Source organism: Triticum aestivum, chromosome 6A (genome assembly GCF_018294505.1).
Source record: "Triticum aestivum cultivar Chinese Spring chromosome 6A, IWGSC CS RefSeq v2.1, whole genome shotgun sequence".
Classification (NCBI taxonomy): domain Eukaryota; kingdom Viridiplantae; phylum Streptophyta; class Magnoliopsida; order Poales; family Poaceae; genus Triticum; species Triticum aestivum.
Genome location: NC_057809.1, coordinates 339,813,130 through 339,833,897, shown reverse-complemented (window position 1 = coordinate 339,833,897; position 20,768 = coordinate 339,813,130).

Below are 20,768 nucleotides of genomic sequence, written 5' to 3'. Positions count from 1 at the left end.
TTCTGTAAGAACCTGCATAACAAATGATCCTTAAATTAGTTATCCTAACTGTTTCAAGTCTCAGGGGCTACTGGTACATATAATCACCAAATTTTCTCACCCGTATGTCTTTTACATACTGCTCCGTGGCTCTGGCTAGACCATCTTCAGCGGCACGGAGGTGTGCGTATCCCGAGTTAAAGGCATCCAATGCCTCTTGGGAGAAACACGTGTCATGAAGAACAGTCCGGTGACGCCTGTGGTTCATGGCACTTTCCACCTCGGAATGGGTGGCAGACATTTTATCCGCATCCTCTGTCGGAGGAGCACCCGGCGCACGCCTTGTATTCGTTCCCGCCTCCGAATCCGGCCTTGGAGCCTGGCTTGTGGAGGCGCGATTGGTAGCCTCTCTGGGTATAGTCCGGCGAGCACTCTTTTTCCTAAAAAGAAGGCATGGGCGTTAATATGCCTCTGAGAATAATGTCTTGCAATAAAGACGGCGCGCCGTACCGCTGCGCCGGTGTCTCAATCCGGACTGCGGGTCTTTTCAGCCTGCCTGGCCTCGCGGCCCCTTGTTGGCCAGTCGCCGCAGGCTCGGCCTTCTACCTCGAGGACCTCCCCTGCAAAACACGGCTATAATATGGCGATCAAAAACACGCAAGGACAGATCCCTTTTTGAAGTGTTGGGACTTCGGTCTCAGTCACCTGTGAAGCTGGAACTAGCCCAGGGTAATCGGCCGTAATGTCCACCAAGGCATTATCATCGCTCGATTGGTAAAACACCCCATTGATCAGCTCCACAGATATGTCCGGATCCTCTTGGGAGGCTGGGTCAAGGGACCGTCCAGGGTCCTCGGGTTGTGGAGGGGAGTTGTTCATCTCCCTTACAGCCTGGCACAGCTCCTGCGTAGAAATCACTAGACTGAGTATTTAACTGCGGAAATATGAAATGGATGGGTGAGAAAAGGTCTCTACTTACCCATCTCAGAGGATTGTACATAGAAAATTCGCCCTGCGGAATGACACGAAGGAATTCCTCCTCGTCTCCCTTGTATAAAGTTGATAAGATCTTTGTTAGATCAGCAACCGATCCCGGCCCTTTACGGCCGTAGCGGGTGGCATCATCCTGCCCGTTGAAATCCCACATGGGGTGGCCTCTGTACTGAAGTGGCTGCACCCCCCGCATGATACATATGGCCATGACCTCGATGATGGTCAATCCGGATCGAGCTAAAAACTTATCCGGCTCATCAGGTAAAGAACGTCCCTGTCATCTTCCTCCAGGGGGCTCCATGGACGCCAGCTCCAGTGCTTCTTCAAAGGGGCATTGTGGAACTCAGGAAGGCTGATCCGAATAGGATCCGGGAGGGGGACGTCTTCTATATAAAACCATTCTGATGGCCAGTCTTCGGATGTCTTCTTTGGGGTTCCGGACAGGTATCCGGTCCCGGCAACACGCCACACTTCGGCTCCGCCCACTTGATATATTGACCCCTTCTGAGAACGGGGCACAAGGCAGAGCAGCTTCTTCCACGGAGCGAAATGAGCCACACATCCCAAAAACAACTCGCAAAGGGCTACGAATCCCGCGATATGCAGCATGGAGGCAGGCATAAGGTTGTGCAACTGGAGGCCGTAGAACTCCAGGAGCCCCCGGAGAAACGAATGAATTAGAAATTCGAGCCCTCTTACCAAATAAGGGACAAGGCATACCCGTTCTCCCTTGCAGGGATTGGGGAGGCTCTCCGCTTGCTCTCCGCCATTATAGGTGGCAAGCCCGGCTTGAACCAGGACCATGCACACTGGGGGAAGAAATCCCTTGGACTGAAGCATCACTAATTTGCTGTGCGGGATGAAACATCTCTCCCAATCTCCAGACTTGGAGCTAGGGGTGCGAGAGGAGGAGCTGCATCGACCGGCCATGATGGAATGGATCTCTGTTGGGTGCGCTCCGATGAAGGCTCGCCGAGGGAGGATGGTGTGATTTGGATCTGAATCCTCGTCTTTTAAATAGGCGGCTCGTTCACATAGCTAGGGGGTAAATGTGAAAACACCCTAGCTCTTCACATTCGCTCGACGCGTGGAAAGTGGACATTATTGGGCGTAGAAACCAAGGAGTGCAACATTCACAAGAAACCGGACATTATTTCGACAGGTACATAGAATTTGCAGAGGAACCCGCCTTGCAATGCCGAAGATAATACTGCGCGCCGGACTCATCGTCATTGAAGCCTGGTTTGGGGGCTACTGAGGGAGTCCTGGATTATGGGGTCTCCAGACAGCCGGACTATGTCCATTGGCCGGACTGTTGGGCTATGAAGATACAAGATTGAAGACTTCGACTCGTGTCCGGATGGGACTCTACTTGGCATGGAAGGCAAGCTAGGCAATACGGATATGGATATCTCCTCCTTTGTAACCGACCTTGTGTAACCCTAACCCTCTCCGGTGTCTATATAAACCGAAGGGTTTTAGTCCGTAGGACAACAACCATAACATACAATCATACCGTAGGCTAGCTTCTAGGGTTTAGCCTCTCTGATCTCATGGTAGATCTACTCTAGTACTACCCATATTATCAATATCAATCAAGCAGGATGTAGGGTTTTACCTCCATCAAGAGGGCCCGAACCTGGGTAAAACATCGTGTCCCCTGCCTCCTGCTACCATCCGGCCTAGACGCACAGTTCGGGACCCCCTACCCGAGATCCGCCCATTTTGACACCGACAAGAAGGCTAGAAAACGGTAGGGGAGACTCCAAATTCGTGATCACCATGGCCCATGATACCAAAATGATGTAGGGTAGAACCCTTGGGGCCAGATCTTTCACGATTGGAGAAAATCCCACAAAGAAAACGAAGAACACGAGGAGAAATCACGAGGGGAAACACGAGAGGAAACACGAGAGAATAACTCAAACCAACAAGAACGATCACACATATGCTACATCCTCGAAACACAAAGAGATACACGATCTGAATCCAACAAAGGACGATACATAGGGTAGCTAGTTCTTCTCCAAAGGAGGTCTTGATGATCTTCCCAAAAGGGGTCTTAAATCCAAAGAGGATCTTCTGCAAAGAGGTGTCGGTCCCTCGCGATGGAGTAGATCCGGATGGATAAGCGAAGCTCTATCTCACAAATGAGCTAACACAACGCTAACCCTATTGTGGAGCTAGGGGACGAGTATATATAGTCCAAGGGGTAAGTTGGGGATACATGGGGTGAAACCCCTTTCACTGCGCACAGGCAGGGCGGTAGTACCGGTCATGGGGGCGGTTTTACCGCTGGTACCTCACGTGCGGGTGCCTGGAGGTGTTTTCAAAGGTGCTTGGCGGTTGTACCGGTATTTGGAGTGGTTGTACCGGTCTGATGGCTGTTACGGGGATAAACCAGTGTTGTACGGGCCATGCACCGCTCGATCACAGAAGCTTGACCGGTAGTTTGGTGCTAGTCGAGCGGTTGTACCGCCCGGGCGGTAGTAGGGCGGTACATGGACGGTTGTACCGGTATTTCTACGCTGGGCAGATTCTTTTCATGATCTTAATGTACGTCCTGCGCCGTAACTTCTCCTAGGTTGCTTCCTTGGTACCTAAGCACACATAGCATCTCTGTTTGAGGTAGTAACCATGTCTCAAGTGGGTCAAAGGGGAGTTCAACAAGGGGAGAGTTAACCTCATTCTCGATAGCCCTTGCACGCGCTCGTGTCACCGGTCCACATGGTGTCATGTGAGAGGAAGATAGGTCCATGGGGATGGCCATAGGATGCTCCGCATCATTATGTATGGCGTATAAACAACTTTTGTATGCATTGTTCAAATTTTATATTTATCATTTCTCTGATGTTTTTGTCGTGTTGCTTAGTGTTTTTATTTTCGTAAACACAAGGATATTAGTTCTGATTGTTTCCGGGTAGTCAAACTCAGATGGTGAACGCCTTCTCGGGCCCACATGACGGGGCGAGACGGCAACGCCGGAACGTCAGGCGAGGCGGGCAGCGAGACAGCCGGCGTGACAACCGGCGAGGCGGCCGGCAATGCGGCCGGGGAGGCAGCAGTCGAGTCCGCGGTGCCCGAGGCGGCGGCGCCGGCCGAGGCGGTGGGGCCGGCCAAGGAGGCCAAAGAGGCGGGCGCCAACGTAGGGGCGTGAGACGTAGCTCGTCCCACGGCGCGAGGACTGCCAAAGCCCGGAGGCAGTCCGAGAGCCGAGCGGGCCGTCCACCTGACGTAGTCGCCGAAGAGCCGCCGGTGGCCGACGGCGACGGGGCGACGAGGTATACCTGCTCCTGAAACGGAAACACCTTCTCATGAAAGTAAATGTGCCGGGAGGTGAAAACACGATGGGAGACGGGATCATAGCAGCGGTAGCCCTTAGTTTTAGGTGGGTAGCCGAGAAAGATGCAGGCGAAGGAGCGGGGTGGACGCTTATAAGGCGCAGGGGCGGTGATGCTAGGGTAGCAAAGACATCCAAAGATGCGAAGCTCATCATAAGAAGGCGGTGCACTGAAGAGGAGGTGATGAGGTGCAAAGTTCCCACGAGTGCAACATGGACAGATGTTAATAAGGAGTGATGCGGTGGCGAGAGCATCAGGCCGAAAGCGCGGAGGCACATTGGCGTGAAAGAGGAGAGTCCGAACGCAGTCATTAAGAGTGCGAAGGACATGCTCAGCGCGACCGTTCTGCTACGAAGTGTACGGACAGTTGAGACAAAAAGTCATGCCATGTGTGGTGACGAGAGTACGCACAGCTAGGTTGTCGAACTCCTTCCTGTTATCTATCTGGAACGCAAGAATGGGACGACCAAACTGCGTGAGAACATAAGAGTAGAAGAAGGCGAGAGTGGATATAACATCCGACTTACGATGCAATGGGAAGGTCCACACATAATGCGAAAAATCGTCAAGTATGGCAAGATAATATAGATAGCCTGTATTGCTTGCAACAGGAGAGGTCCAAACATCACTATGAATTAACTCAAACAGGAACTATGCAACATGAGAAGATGCCCTAAACGGGATACGGGCATGTTTGCCGAGGCGACATGCAGGACACGAGTGATCCTCATTCTTATTACACGTGAAAGAAAAACTTCGAAGTATATGATGAAGGGTGGCGGGGTTGGGATGACCTAAGTGAGCGTGCCAAAGATCCACTCTTGTGGCGCGAGCGGCAGGGGCAGCAGAAGTGGTGGAGGTGGCGGAGTGAATCGGGTAGAGCTCGTCGGGGCTGTCACATCACTGGAGTACCATCCGGGTGCGAGCGTCCTTAACAGAAAAACCACACTCGTCAAACTCAACGGTGATAGGAATTTCACGTGTAAAAGAACGAACAGAAACAAGATTTTTAATAAGATCAGGAGAAACTAAGATGTTAGATAGTGATAATGGAGTAGAATTAGATGGAAAAGATGCATGTCCTATGTGAGTAATGGGAAGGGAGGAACCGTCACCGACGATGATGCAAGCGGAAGTGTGGACGGGATAGGAGGAGTGGAGGTTACCGGGATAAGCAGCCATATGCGGGGTAGCTGCAGTGTCCATATGCCAGTCGACACCGTCGGTGTAGGTGGACAGTTAGGGGGCAGTGTGAAGAGCCGCCAGAAGAGTCGGGTCCCACGGTGCCGGTGGGAGAGCATGCTGTTGCGGCGGGGCCATCAAGGGCATCATCAGCAGGCCGCCTGGCTGCGGATGCTGGCCGTAGGAGAGAAGCCCATAGGGGCACCGTAAGGCTGCGCGGCGGCGTAGAACGCCTGGTGAGACGGTGGCCGGGCGCCGAGAATACCTGGGGCAGGGGCATGTGGAACTGGCATGGAGTAGGCGTGCACGATGCCGGTCCATGGGTTCTGGCCGACGTACCACGGGGCTGGCTGGTAGGGCTGCTGCGGCGGGCGTGCTGCTCCTCCCTGAGCGCTCGCACCCCCTGCTGCTTGCGGCCTCCGCGGCGGCCGACGCAACGCCCCCCACCCCCCATTGGCGGCAAGCTAGGGCGGCAGGAAGGGGGCGACCGGGGAGGGCGGGTAGACGTGCGCCGGCTGCTGGACGGGCACGGGGCGCGGCAGCGGCGGGGCCTGGCCCCCGCGGGTGCTGGCGACGAGGGCAGTTTGGGTCGCCCGTGTCCAGGCCATCCTCATCCGGCGCTCCCCAGCTTGAGGTACGCCACCACCTTAGCGAAGGTAGGCTCCGGGATGAGGGTGAGGATGGAGGCGGCATTCCCAAAACCCTCGTTGAGGCCAGGGGTGAGGGTGCTGATGAGGAGCTCGTCGCCAACCGTCTCCCCGAGATCGCAGAGCTCATCGGCAAGCTTTTTGAGGCGCATGCAAAAATCGTCGATGGACGAGTCAAGCTCCTAGCACCCGTAAAACTCGCCGTGGAGAAGGACCTTGCGCTGCAGCTTATTTTTGGTGAAGAGGCCGTTGAGCTTGGTCCAGACGGCGTAGGTGTCGTCGTTGTCATCCACCACGGTGTGGAAGAGGTTGCTGGAGATGGTGAGGTAGAACCAGCGAATGGTGGTGGCGTCGAGGATCATCTACTCCTCGTCATTGATCATGATGCCCGAGTCCACAACACCGTGGACGTGGCCATGGAGGAGGTACTCGCGAAACATCAGCGAAAAATACTGCTTCCAAGCGGAGTAGTAGGTGGTGGATTAATCAAGCTTCATCGGGACATGCTCATGGATGTTGAGGTCGTGGACGAGGGTGACATCGGGACCAGCGAAGGGGTTGGAGATGGTGGAGGAGGAAGAGCTCATGATGTAGGTGGTGAGTTAGGGTTTGGGGGCGGCGGCTCGGGTGAGGGGCGGCGGCTCGGGTGTGGCGTGGCTCGGGTGGGAAGGGAGCGGCGCAGGTGGGCTGGGGTCGAGTGTGGGTGTAGGGAGGAGGAGGAGTAGAGGTCGAAGCAGGACAGCAGCGGTCGTCGGCGGGTGGTGGCGGCGCAGGAGGTGCGTGGCGGCAACAGCGGCGGGCGGCAGCTGTAGGGGGTGAGCAAGGCGGCGGCGACCGGCAGCAGTGGCAGCAGCGCGGGGGCGCGTGGCAGCAACCTCGGCGAGTGGCGGAGGCGGGGGATGGCGGCGGCATGGAGGGCGCGCGACAGCGGCTAGGGTTAGGCGGCGGAAATACTTGTGATAGTTACCATGTGGAAGGACAAGTATGGGTTGTGCAATCGCAATGCATTGATCGGTGCACCAGACACGTATATATGAGTACAGAGGGGTGGCCACAACTTCGACTATACAGAGGAAACAGGAGGTGGGTGTCGGTGTCAAAACCGGCCGATCTCGGGTAGGGGGTCCCGAACTGTGCATCTGAGGATCGAAGGAAACATGAGACAAGGGTGACACGATGTTTACCCAGGTTTGGGCCCTCTTAATGGAGGTAAAACCCTACGTCCCGCTTGATTGTATTTGATGAGTATAGGGGTTACAAGAGTCGATCTACCTCGAGATTGCAATGACTAAACCCTAGATGTCTAGCCTATGTGATCTGTCTTAGCCTCTATGGACTAAACCTTCCAGTTTATATAGACACCGGAGGGGTCTAGGGTTGTACAGAGTCGGTTTACAGAGAAAGGAAGTAATACACCCGAACGCAAAGCTTGTCATCCACGCAAAGGAGAGTCCCATCCAGATACGGGAAAATGTCTTCTGCTTTGTATCTTCACGGCCCACCAGTCCGGCCCATATCAAATTGTCCGGACACCCGAGGACCCCTTAGTCCAGGACTCCCTTAGTAGCCCCTGAACCAGTCTTCAATGACGATGCATTCGACTCTTTGATTGTCTTCATCATTGCAAGGCGGGTTCCTTCTCCGCATATAAAGCAGTCTCTTGTACAAAAGATCTGTGTCTGGCTCCGCATCATAACTACAACCCTAAACCACAAGGGCATAAAGCATATCTTCTTTGGCGAAACGTTACGTCTAGCCTTTTTATTATTTTCTAATCATTTTTGGCCTCCCGCTTCGTGTTTCGAGGCATGGCCTTCATTGACACGTATTATCAAAGCAGAGATCATGCACACTTATCATGGGATTTTCATCAATACGGGTTTGGGTAATCCAGCCGTGCCGCTCGCATGACCCCTTCGGAATAGCTGAGTTTTAAGGCTAATGGGGGGTGCTTGATATTCACTGTCAATATAAGCAGATAAATATCCATTCTTCACCCCACTCCTTCTTCCTTCCTCAACCTTGCCATCCTTGAGCTCCAGTGCCCAAGCTTTCAGCCTTTCCTGCCGCCCAACTCTCCCAGCCATGTCCGGATCCGGTTTACAGGGCAAGTGGGTGGCCTCCTCCGTCATGGAGAAGGACATCAAGGAGCTTCGGGAGGCAACGTATTTGACCATGGAAATCACACACCGGCTCCCGACCAAAGAGCAAATCATCCCCACTCCAAAGCTCGGCGAGAGGGTTGTATTCATCCCCCACTTTCTCCGCAGCCTAGGGTTTCCACTTCACCCCTTTGTCCGTGGACTCATGTTCTATTACAGGATGGATTTCCACTATCTAGCCCCAAACTCCTTCCTTCACATCTCGGCATTCATCGTCGTATGTGAGGCACTCCTCTGCATTCCTCCCCACTTCGGCCTGTGGCTCAAGGTTTTCAATGTGAAGCCGAAGGTGGTTGACGGGCAGCACGCCAACTACGGCAGCGCCATGGTGAGCAAACTCCCCAACACTACTTGGCCCAAGGGGGCCTTTGTGGAGACCGTGAAGGTGTGGCAGCAGGAGTGGTTCTATATCACCGAGCCTCATGGTACCAAATGGGTGGCTGCCCCTGAATTCAGATCTAGGCCTCCAATGTGGCTCGCTCTTGGACCAACAAGGGTCTAGACTAGGGATCGACCGATGAAGTGACGACACTACAAAAGTGCATCAAGAGTATGATAAAGAAACACACTCGTCTTACCAATGTGATTCTAGTGATGCTCTTCCGCCAGATCCTCCCATGCCAACGCCGACCACTCCGCATGTGGGAGTTTAATCCGGACGGCCCCGAACCCTGCAGCGCTTCTTTGATACAACCCACGAAGAGATCTGGAAATTGCTTTTTAAAGCCCAGAAGTCGAGGCCGGAGAAGACCGAAGATATTGGTCTCGACAGCGCGCATCCGTCAACTGAGGTAAGCTTCTTACTTCCGAACATAATTTCGATCCATAAGTCAAAGGGTATACTGAGACACCCATTCCTTATTCAGGGATGGATAGCGAAGGCTGAGCGGATCAGGTGTCCGGCGCCGCTACCAGAAAACCCAACCGATCCTCTGCTAACGAGGATGCTGGTCCCGACGCTGTATCAGGCGCCGGAGAAGAAGGCCAAGAAGAAGGGCAAGGAGGCCAAAGGCGGCCTTCGCCGTAAAGGTACTTCGGGCGCTGCGTCCAGAGATACCGAAGCTCTCTCCTCCCATGAGGGAGATGAAGACAAAGAGGAGGAGGAGAAAGAGAGCCATTCTCCCCCTAAGGGGGGAAGAAGAAAAGGGCGGCCTTCGCAGACCTAGAGGCGGAGGCGTCCAAAAGGGGGAAGATATCCCTCTCGGATGGCTCGGACTCGGATGCCGAAGTCATCCCCAAGCGGCGGCCCAGGGCAAAGGCCCTAGCCGAATTGTACGCTTTCAAAAAATACTGCACATATATCCAGTCTTTTACAATTCGTAAGATAACATATCACTATGTGTTCCAGTCCGGCATGTGATCTCCCCCAACAATCATCTTCAGGGAACTCTCTGGCACCGGAGATGGTGGAGAGCGAGACGCCTCCACGAGCTTCTCCACCACATGTCGCGGATGACGCCGAGGTGTTATCCCAAAGGACTTCTCTAGGCCAGGAAGAAGTGCGGAAAGTCGTCAAGACGGCGCCCGAGGGTACTGCCTCGGCTGCCGAGAACATGGGGGAACCCACCCCTATGGAGACCATTCTGGAGACCAGTACGGCTCTGGAATCGAGCGAGCAACCCCCTTTGAAGGAGCAGGAGCACCGACTCCACTGGAACCCTCCATTAATCTGGAGGCGCCGGACACTCTGATGGAAGCACTTCGACATGCTTCCGTTGTGGAGGAGCACTGTACCCTGGTGGGCTCGGTGGTAAAGAAGATTCAGTCCACCAAGAGTGGGCTGAATGAAGCCTTTACTAGCCTACTAACAGGCTTTGAGGTATGCAACCTAAGACACCTTTTATATGAAAAAACTTGTGCATGTATATAGATAGTAGCCCCTGAGACTATGTTCGGTTTTGGTCAAAGCTGAACAGAGGATCAAATATCTCAGAAGGTGACATACATATCTATTAAATGTACAGGCTTCCCTATTGGCGGCGACTGCCCAGGCCCCTGAAGTTTCCGATCTTAAATGGAAGCTGAAGCTGGCCGATGATGACCTCAACCGTATTGACAAACGGTTGATGAGGCACAGGGTACATAATTGTACGATTGAAATTATATTTGAGGAGTTTTAAGCTAACGCACTTGCTTGTGTAAATGATTTGCAGGTAGTGCGACCAAGATTTAGAATCTCAAGGGTGACCTATCGCAATTCCAAGAGCAGGAGCGGGAGAGTAGAGCAGCTACTGATAAAGCGGCTGCGGATTTAAAGGCCGAACAGGCCACCCGCCATCAGTATGAGGAGAGGTGACCGAAGTCGAGCAAGAGCTTAAAGATGCTGCTCATAAGTATGAGGCCTTGGAGAAGGAGAATACGGCTTAGGCAGTCGAACTCTCCAAGGCTCTCCAAGATACCAGGGAGGCGCGGATTGAGTCCCGAGCGGCTCGTGATGAGATCAAGCAGGCTGAGCAGATAGCGGCTGGTAAGCCCTTTCTTTTGCAGAGTAAATTCGGCAGTCAAGAATATGCCTTGCTTACTCGCTTGTGGAGTTCTCCAGATGCGCTTGCGGATCTTCCGGGGAGCCCGCTGACGCTGCGAAGTTTTCCAGGCCCAAGAGGGGAACACGATGGAGAAACTCTTTTGGTCGCAGTACCTGGCGCTGGAGCGTCCAGTGTTGTTGAATGACCAGATGATGCAGCTGGCGGAGCTGCATAGGATGTCTGGATTGGCCATGAAGGATATCATAGTCCGGTTATGGCCAACCAAACCCATTCCTGGCAGCTACTTCGGCTTTGTCAGGCGGCTTACCGACGCCCTATCATGAATTGAAGTTGTTAAGCGCTCCTCATGTATTGAGGGTGCCCAGATGGCTTTTGCCTGTGTCAAGATGCATTGGGCAAAGATGAAGGCCGTCGTCGTAGCAGTTGAAGGGCCTCTCGAAGGCAAGGACTATCGCAAGCCGGAGCGCTATTTTGAAGATGTCCTAGAAGGAGCCCGTTTAATAGAGAGTCAGTGCTTGAAAGATATGATATTTGAATGAGTGTATCCGGGTTGTCTAGACTTTGTATTATGAAAGAAGACCTTTGTATGATATACTTGCTTGTTTATCTCAAATTGTTTCCTCCTGTGCGGCCGTTTGTTGTATCTGAGAGTTTGCCAGTCATCGGCTTCAGCCCCCACGTAGATCCTAGGGGGGTGTTCGGAATAGCACGTGACCACTCTTATTCCAACGTCTTGGTCCGTAAAGGAGGTGATCGTGCAACGAACTAGGCAATCTGACTATGCGGCTTTACCACTCTCACATAGCCATAGGAGTTTGACAATGGGATTATAGGCTTAGCCCCTGGTGTTGTTCGGCTATCCGAACTTGGGTGCTTTAGAAGACTGACCGGGTGAAGGCCAGTCCTTCGTGAAATATGGAAGAAATCGCGAAAAGATTTTAATAAGTCGCCGAACCGCTGACCAGCTCTCACCGTATCATGATAGTCAGTTTTCGGCTTTCTCTACAGAGGTATTTGACCGGATGAGCCGGAAACACAATCGCAGTAGTTCTCCCTTTACTACCTTAGCTGAACGAGCGGAACGTAAGGTGGTAATCACAGGAGCCGGGCAACCCAACTATTCACCAAAGACATGATTCGGAGTCGATGCATATAATGCGGTATTCGGGATGCTGAAGTGTATTATGAAAGTGTTCGGACTTTTTGTTTTTGAATATTTGTGGCTGAATAAAGCCCCTAGCAATTAATGCCAATGTGTATATGTCAACCAGTCCTAAAGACGGAATACAGATTATGGAATAGGCCAATACTGAATAAGGTAGGACAAAACTGTTTCCGCTATATTCTGATTGATACGTCGAACATGCTCTTTACAGAGAATGCCATGATTATCAAGGCTATTTTACATGCCAACAATTTGAGAACAAGGGAAAGCTATATATAGGTCCTAAAAAAGGAAAAGGTGACCTTGAAGATCCCTTGGACACTCTGCCGCATGTCTGCGCCGCTTGTTGCCTTTGTGTATGATCCTTTGAGAGGATCAACGATATAGTATATATAAGGGGCCTGGAAAAGGGCCCTCGGTACCATCGTAAAGTGATGTGGGTTGTAAAGAACCTGAAAAATAGAAATAAGAAGAAAAAAGGAAGAATATGTTGGTCTGAATAGGGTGGAACCGTATTGTGGACTTTGTTTTTAGTGCACCTCCGTCCCCGCCCATGGTATCTTTAGTGCGTAATTATGTACGCGCGGTACGTATTCCGCAATCAGGTTGGGGTTTGGACGGCGGCCGAATTGCTAATCTAGCTCTGGACAAGCCGGACTGTCATTCTGCAGGGTAGATTGGACTCGTTTGACAGTGTCCCAGGACTTGACTGCCGATGTAGTATTCGGCTTGATAAGGCCACCCCGTACTTCAGCTGCTAGGGCCACGGTATGCTCCTCAGTACGGAGGGAGCGCTCCATGTTTCCATTGACTGTTATAATGCCGCGTGGTTTGGGCATCTTGAGCTTTAGATATGCGTAGTGCGGGACTGCATAATGGGTAACCACTGCGGAAAGGGACGATGTCGAAGATCAAGTCTTTGCTTCGGAAGTTATCTGGTGAACCGAAGACTACTTCTAGCGTGATGGACCCTGTGCAGCAGGCCTCTACGCCGGGTATCACTCCTTTGTAGGTGGTTTTAGTGGGCTTGATTCTTGACTGATCAATGCCCATTTTGGGGACAGTGTCTTGATAAAGTAGGTTAAGACTTCTACCTCCGTCCATAAGGACTCTTGTGAGATGGAATCCATAGATAATTGGATCGAGGACCAGTGTTGCCGAACCTCCATGACAGATACTGGTCGGATGGTCTCTGTGATAAAAGATGATCGGACAGGCTGACCATGGGTTGAATTTTGGGGTGACTGGCTCTATAGCATAGACGTCCCTTAGTGCGCGCTTGCGCTCCCGCTTGGGGATATGAGTGATGTAGATCATATTCACTGTTTTTACCTCGGGGGGGGGGGATTTCTTTTGCACGCTGTGTTTCATGGGCGAGGCTCATCATCATCCTCGCTAGGTGGCCCTTTCCCCTTATGTTCGGTATTTATTTTACCAGGCTATTTAAAGACCCAACAATTTCTGTTGGTATGATTGGCAGGCTTGTCCGGGGTGCCATGCATCTAGCAAGGCCGATCTAGTATTCAGTCCAAACTAGATGGACCATCTTTGTTTCCTTTGAATGGATTTTTCCGCTGACCGGGTTTGGAGCCACTGAATCCGGCGTTTACCTTCATGTCTTCGGTATCTTCGTTGTTGCTTCAATGCTTATGTTTGTTGCGTCGTGGCCTACCATTGCCATCTCGGGCTTCGGTGGTGCTGGGGTCGCTGGTGCTGTTGCTTCTACAAGCTAGCCAGCTATCTTCTCCCGCGCAAAAGCGGGTCATATGTGTGGTTATTGCTGCCATGGACTTCGGTTTTTTTGGCTGAGGTGTCAGGCGAGCCACTCGTCGCAGACGATGTGTTTAAAGGTTGCGAGGGCTTCGGCGTCCAGACAACTGAAAATTTGGTTCTTTTTAATTAAGTACCTAGTCCAGAGCTTCTGGGCTGACTCTCCGAGTTGTTGGACTATGTGACTAAGGTCATCGGCGTTTGGAGGCCGAACATAGTTACCTTGGAAGTTGTCTCTAAAGGCATGTTCCAAATCTTCCCAGCTACCAATGGAGTTTTCTGGGAGGTTGTTTAACCAGTGTCATGCTGGTCCTTTGAGTTTTAAAGGGGGGGGTACTTGATGGCATGCAGATCATCACCGCGAGCCATGTGGATGTGGAGAAGAAAATCTTTGATCCATACTGCGAGATCTGTTGTTCCATCGTATAATTCAATGTTCATGGGTTTAAACCCTTCTGGGAACTGGTGCTCCATCACCTCATCAGTGAAGCATAAGGGGTGTGCGGCGCCTCTGTATCAGGCGATGTCACGGTGTAGTTCGGATGAAGTCTGTATGCGGTTTTCGGCCCTGGTGAGGTTATGCATGTCCGGCCAAGCTTGATGGTCGTCTTCTCGCGTTGGGGCGCGCCCCGTTGATCCATAGATTGATCTTGTTTGGCCTGCTCTATTACTCAGGTCTTGTCGTAGGTCGTAGGTGTATCCTGGAGCCACTGTCTCTCTGGCCTTACGGCGAGGTGGTGCGGGTTGGTGTTCGGCCTAGGTGGTCGCTTTATCTCGCCCACGCGGTGGCTGGTCTGGTGTTCGGCCTAGGTGGCCGCTTTATCTCGCCCACGCGGTGGCTGGTCTGGTTCATCTGCCCGGTCATGCTTCGATGGTATTGACTCAAAGGCCTCGTCGTCGAATTGTGGTAGTAGCCGACGCTTCGGATAGTTTTTTGTTGGACGTTGTAGGCCATATTCTTCGGCAGCTAGGACCTGTGTCCATCTGTCGTTGAGCATGTCCTGTTTGGCTTCGAGCCGTTGTTGATGCTTTTTTAGGCTTCTTGCGATGGCTATTAGTTGGCGCTTGAAGCGCTCCTGCTCGAGGGGTTCCTCCGGCACGATGAAATCTTCGTTGCCGAGGCTGACATCATCTTCAGAGAGCAGTAGATAGTTGCTATCTTCCGAGTCTTTGTTCCCGACTAGATTGTCGGGGTTAACCTGCCCCTCCTCCACATCGTCCTGTTCGGATGTGGGCTCGACGGGGGCTTCGGCGCCCTCCAGAGTGTTACCGTCTCCAGTGCCGGTATTACTGTCTTTTCCACGATGCTATTTTGAGCGGCGTCGTTAGCGTCGATGCTTCGGCGGTGCCTCATCAGGCTTGTCCTCCACCGGATCTTTCCTGTCTGCACCGTCATCTTCTTTGGGTGTGTCCACCATGTACACGTCATATGTGGAGGTGGCCGTCCAACATCCGGTAAACGGCGGGTCTTGGCCTTGTGCGTCTCCAGCATCGTCGTCCATGCCGTCGATGTCTTCGGAGGTGTAATCCGGCATTTCGGTTAAGTCCTTGATGGTGGCTATGAAGTGGGTGGTGGGTGCGACGTAAAATTCCCTGGTTTCAGCCCCTAGTCCGGGTTGGGCATAGTTCGGAGGCGATTCCTCCGTGATGGCGAGGGACCGCATCAAGTCTAGAGCCTCGTTTCAGAGCGAGGGTTGGACGGGGAAACGAGAGTCCATGGGGCTGGCCAGGGCAAAGGCCTGTTGGCCACGCTTGCTGAGTGTGGGCTTCGACGGCTCGGAGCTAGAGTCCGAGGGCGAGTCCGGCCGTTCCACAACGGGAGGGGGGGCCCAGCCTGACTCCGGGCTGGCCGGAGACAAAGTCGCCTCCTAATACGTCTGCAATGTATCTATAATTTTTGTTTGTTCCATGCTATTATATTATCTGTTTTGGATGTTTATGGGCTTTATAATACACTTATATATTATTTTTGGGACTAACCTATTAACAGAAGGCCCAGTGCAAATTGTTGTTTTTATGCCTATATTAGTGTTTCGAAGAAAAGGAATATCAAACGGAATGAAACCTTCCCGAGCATCTTTTTTTGGAACAAACGCAATCCAGGAGACTTGGAGTGGACGCCAAGGAAGCAGCGAGGCGGCCACGAGGTAGGGCGGCGCACCCAGGGGCAGGCGCGCCCCCACCCTCGTGGGGCCCTCGTAGCTCCACCGACCTACTTCTTTCGCCTATATATGCTCTTATACCCTAAAAACATCAGAGGAATCCACGAAACCACTTTTCCACCGCCGCAACCTTCTGTACCTGTGAGATCCCATCTGGGGACCTTTTCCGGTGATCTGTCGGAGGGGGATTCGATCACGGAGGGCTTCTACATCAACACCCTAGCCTCTCCGATGATGTGTGAGTAGTTTACCACAGACCTTCGGGTCCATAGTTATTAGCTAGATGGCTTCTTCTCTCTCTTTGGATATCAATACAAAGTTCTCCTCGATGTTCTTGGAGATCTATTCGATGTAATTCTTTTTGTGGTGTGTTTGCCGAGATCCAATGAATTGTGGGTTTATGATTAAGATTATATACAATATTTCATTCTTCTCTGAATTCTTATATGCATGATTTGATATCTTTGCTAGTCTCTTCGAATTATCAGTTCGGTTTGGCCTACTAGATTGATCTTTCTTGCAATGGGAGAAGTGCTTAGCATTGGGTTCAATCTTGTGGTGTCCTTTCCCAGTGACAGTAGGGGCAGCAAGGCATGTATTGTATTGTTGCCATCGAGGATAAAAAGATGGGGTTTATTTCATATTTCTTGAGTTTATCCCTCTACATCATGTCATCTTGCCTAATGCGTTACTCTGTTCTTTTGAACTTGATACTCTAGATGCATGCTGGATAGCGGTCGAAGTGTGGAGTAATAGTAGTAGATGCAGAATCGTTTCGGTATACTTGACACAGACGTGATGCCTATGTTCATGATCATGCCTGGATATCATCATAACTATTCACTTTTCTATCAATTGCTCGGCAGTAATTTGTTCACCCACTGTAATATATGCCATCTTGAGAGAAGCCACTACTGAAACCTATGGCCCCCAGGTCTACTTTACATCATATAAGTTTCCGATCTACAATTATAGTTTACTATTTATTTTCCAATCTTTACTTTTCAATCTATACAACAAAAATATCAAAAATATTTATCTTATTACCTCCATCAGATCTCACTTTCGTAAGTGACCGTGAAGGGATTGACAACCTCTTTATCGCGTTGGTTGCAAGGTTCTTGTTTATTTGTGCGGGTACTAGGTGACTTGCGTGGTCTCCTACTATATTGATACATTGGTTCTGAAAAATTGAGAGAAATACTTACGGAGGACCCACGGAGGATTGCTGGCACCGTTGTCGAGGAGATCTACGCCAAGCCAAGTGTAACATCCCAAATTTCCAATTTGGAATGTTATACATAGGTCATCATATGCATATCATATTTTATTGCATTTTGCTTTGCGATCCTCGAAATTCTAAGCAACTCAAGGACCCACGGAGAGAGTTGGGAATTTCACCGTTTTCATATTTGAATTTTCTCAAATATCAAAACAAGGATCATTTTGGTTTTATTTATTTTTCTCATCGAATATTTCAAAAGTCAAAATATATGAGAGATAATATGACTTCTCCAAAATAAAAGAAGTATTGGAGGAAAAATATTAAAATCAAATAGATAATTTTATTTGGATTTTATTGCTATTTTATTTGAATTAGAAAATTTTGAATTTTTCAAAATTGTGTTTTTAGGCCAAGAAAATGTTCACTTTGTTCTAAATATTTTATTTAGACGATGAAAATTGTTTTGGCATTTTTTAGAATTTTTTTATATTTATTAGGATTTTTCTCGGCGGAATTGTTTTATTACAAAAAATGTTTCGGATCGACTGGGCCGAAGCCCATCCTGCCCAGCTCGTGCATCCCCGACCCCGAGCAGGAATCCCGCCCGTGCACGACGCCGCCGCCGTGGCCGAGTCGGCCACCACTGCCGTCGCCCCCTCCCCCAAGCAGCTTCGCCCCCCTCCTATATATACCCGCTGCCGCGGCCGCCCCACTTCGCCACCACCCCGCCCCGCCCCGCAAGCCGCAGCAGCAGCAGCGCTCCGCCGCCGCTGTTGTAGCCGCCGCCGCCTGCCGCCGCCGCAGCGCTCCGCCCGCACCTCGCCTCGCCCCGCGCTGCCCTAGCCGCCGGAGCCGCCGCCGCACGCCTCCGCCTCGCCGGAATCCAAGCCGTCGCCATCGGATCACGCCGTCCCGGATTTTTTTGGTTTTTAGGTAAAAGCCGCCGGTTTTCTCCAAAACCCTAGTTCGGTTTTTTTTATTTTATTAGATTGTTTCGGTTTTTTGGTTTAGTTAATTAGCGAGCATTCGCTTCTTAGTTCACTTTTAACGAACGCGTATGCCCGTTTTCCTCTGATAGCGAACGTTCGTCCGATAGATTATTTTTTTATCGCAGATTAGCCCTTGATCTTCAAACCTCGCCGTTTCTAAACTGTTTGTTCAAATCCAGTGAAACCAACGCCAAAATCTTCATCTCGAGCCCCTCTTTCTATTTAATTAACTTGAACAAGGTTTTTCACAATTTAAAATTTGGTTTCAAGCAGATTTGAATTCGAAGTTCTTTTGATCGTAGTTTCAATTCCGTAGCTCTGATCTGATTGATTCTTTTTGCAAATCGAAGCTTTTCAGTTGAACTTTCAGTCTCGATCTTCTTATTTGAGTTTTACCCATGCATCTTTGCTTGAGTGCTTATGTATGCTATTGTTTGTTTGCGATATAATTCCCGGAGTGCAAAGCATGCTACTATGAGTCTTTACGATTTGCGGTCGCCACCAAGGCAAGTAACACATTGATCATACTCTTTTCATACCCAGTTTTTATGCATTAGTTACAACCCTCAAACATTGCATGAGTAGGATCTCTTAACATGTGGCTATTGGGAAGTAGATGATGAGGTAGAACCTATTGCCCTTTGTTATCAAACCTTGGGAGTTACTTCTACGCTATGCTATTATTGCCATGCTATGCTCGTAGACGTGGATTGGGTTGGAGTGTATCCATGATAGATGTGAGATTGATAATTAATGGTTAAATTAAGGTGGCTACTTAAATACACATCTGGGTGGATTGGTTGCGGGCACCTGGAGAATCCAGTGTTGTCCTAGGATATCCCGGAGTACCTGTGTGATCATCCTATGGTTCGCCACCCAGGCTCAAAGGGATCATAAGATTATTCATGCTAGAAACTTCCGTGTGCAGCCACAAGCTATTATGGGCTCTAGCATATTTGAGTAAGTTGCGTGATGTCTTCAAGGGGTAGGCTAGCAGATGTGATGTAGGTTGGTACTGTCTACCCAGGGTTAGAGTTAATGCTTCTGAAAGACTGTGTCTCGGTCATCCGTTTCTCAAACATCTTGTACTGCAAGAAATCCAACGGAGGGGATCGAGTCTTGTGGGGAAAAGTGCGCAGACCTCTGTAGAGTGTATAAGCTAATCATGATTAGCCGTGTCCTCGGTTATGGACATCTTGAATATGTGGTTCTAGGATTATCATGTTGATCTCGTCACTCTAAAGTAATTTGTTGGGTTATTAATACTGTTAATTCGGGATTGAGTTGGAGGAACCTTCTCAATGTTTAACAACTACCATGGTAGTTAAACAAAATATATTCCTTTGTTGTAGGAAAAAATTGGCTTTTCGCAAAACATTATAACCGTACAGCCTCCACGAGCCTCATATGCATGTAGTAATAGCCTTTACTTGTTCATTGCTCTACTGTGTTATCTTGCCAGCATATTCCATGTGCTGACACGTTTTGGGCTGCAACATATCATGTTGCAGACTTTTCAGACAAAGAGTAAGGTGCGCTAGGTTGTTGTCGTGCACTCAGCTATGCCGTTGGAGTTGATGGACTCACTTTATCTTTCAAGCCCTTCGCTATTATGTTATTTAGATGGCCTTAAGCCATATTTATTGTAATAAGTTTTCTTTGAGACATTCGATGTATTAAGTGTGTGATTGCAACTCTGTTATAAATCCTTCAAAGTAATGTGTGTGTCAGCATTACAGATGCAGGGATGACACTTATACACAGAGATTTGACCGCCTGAGGTCGGATCACTACAAGATGATATCAGAGCACACGCTGAATGTATTTCACGACCACTAAGATGAGCCATAGGACACTCTTCTCTACTCATTTCTGACTCCTCTCCATTTTCTACTCTATAGGATGGCGGACTCAAGAAACAAGTTTGCACAACCGAATGAAGACACACCTTTTGGACGACAATTGAAGGAAGTCACTAGGTACCTGAACATAGGAATACCAAGTTTCGTCGGGACCTACACCGCCACTTTACCAGAAGAGGAGCGTTGGATGATTTGAGTTCAAGTTCCGGGAAGGACATTCACGCCAATCACTGAGCCCATAGAGTTTTCCTTTGATGCACCAACCTGGAGTTTAGGTAAGAGCATGGAAGCCCACATCGCCATGGGACGTATCGGTGAAGTTTATCATAAGGATCTTAAGGACACCATTTACCAAATATGTGGGCGCCGAGATGAGCAATGGGATATAATCAGCACCAGGAAGGATAGGTCCATTGCAGCTTTCACCCAGGAGTTAAACCAGCACATTCGTCGACAGGAGAACCAGATGTGTGCCAGCATGATAGACCTGAAGAAGGTCATGACCAGGAACATGGAGCTAGAAGAGGAACTCAAGTCTACACGCGACGGATACGAGGAGGAAATTGCCGTACTAGTGGAGAAGAATGATGACCTGGCAAGGAAGCTAGGAGTATTCATGGGACACCCCGCGCTAGGAGGAGATGACGACCATCCCAATGACATCCATTCTGAAGACTACATCATCATCAACGACACCAACTCCGACCCCGACAGTGGTGATGATGATTATGAAGACGAAGCTGGAGCAGATATCATGGAGTCTTCCACCGATCAAAATTTCTAGTAGACCACCACATCATTAATA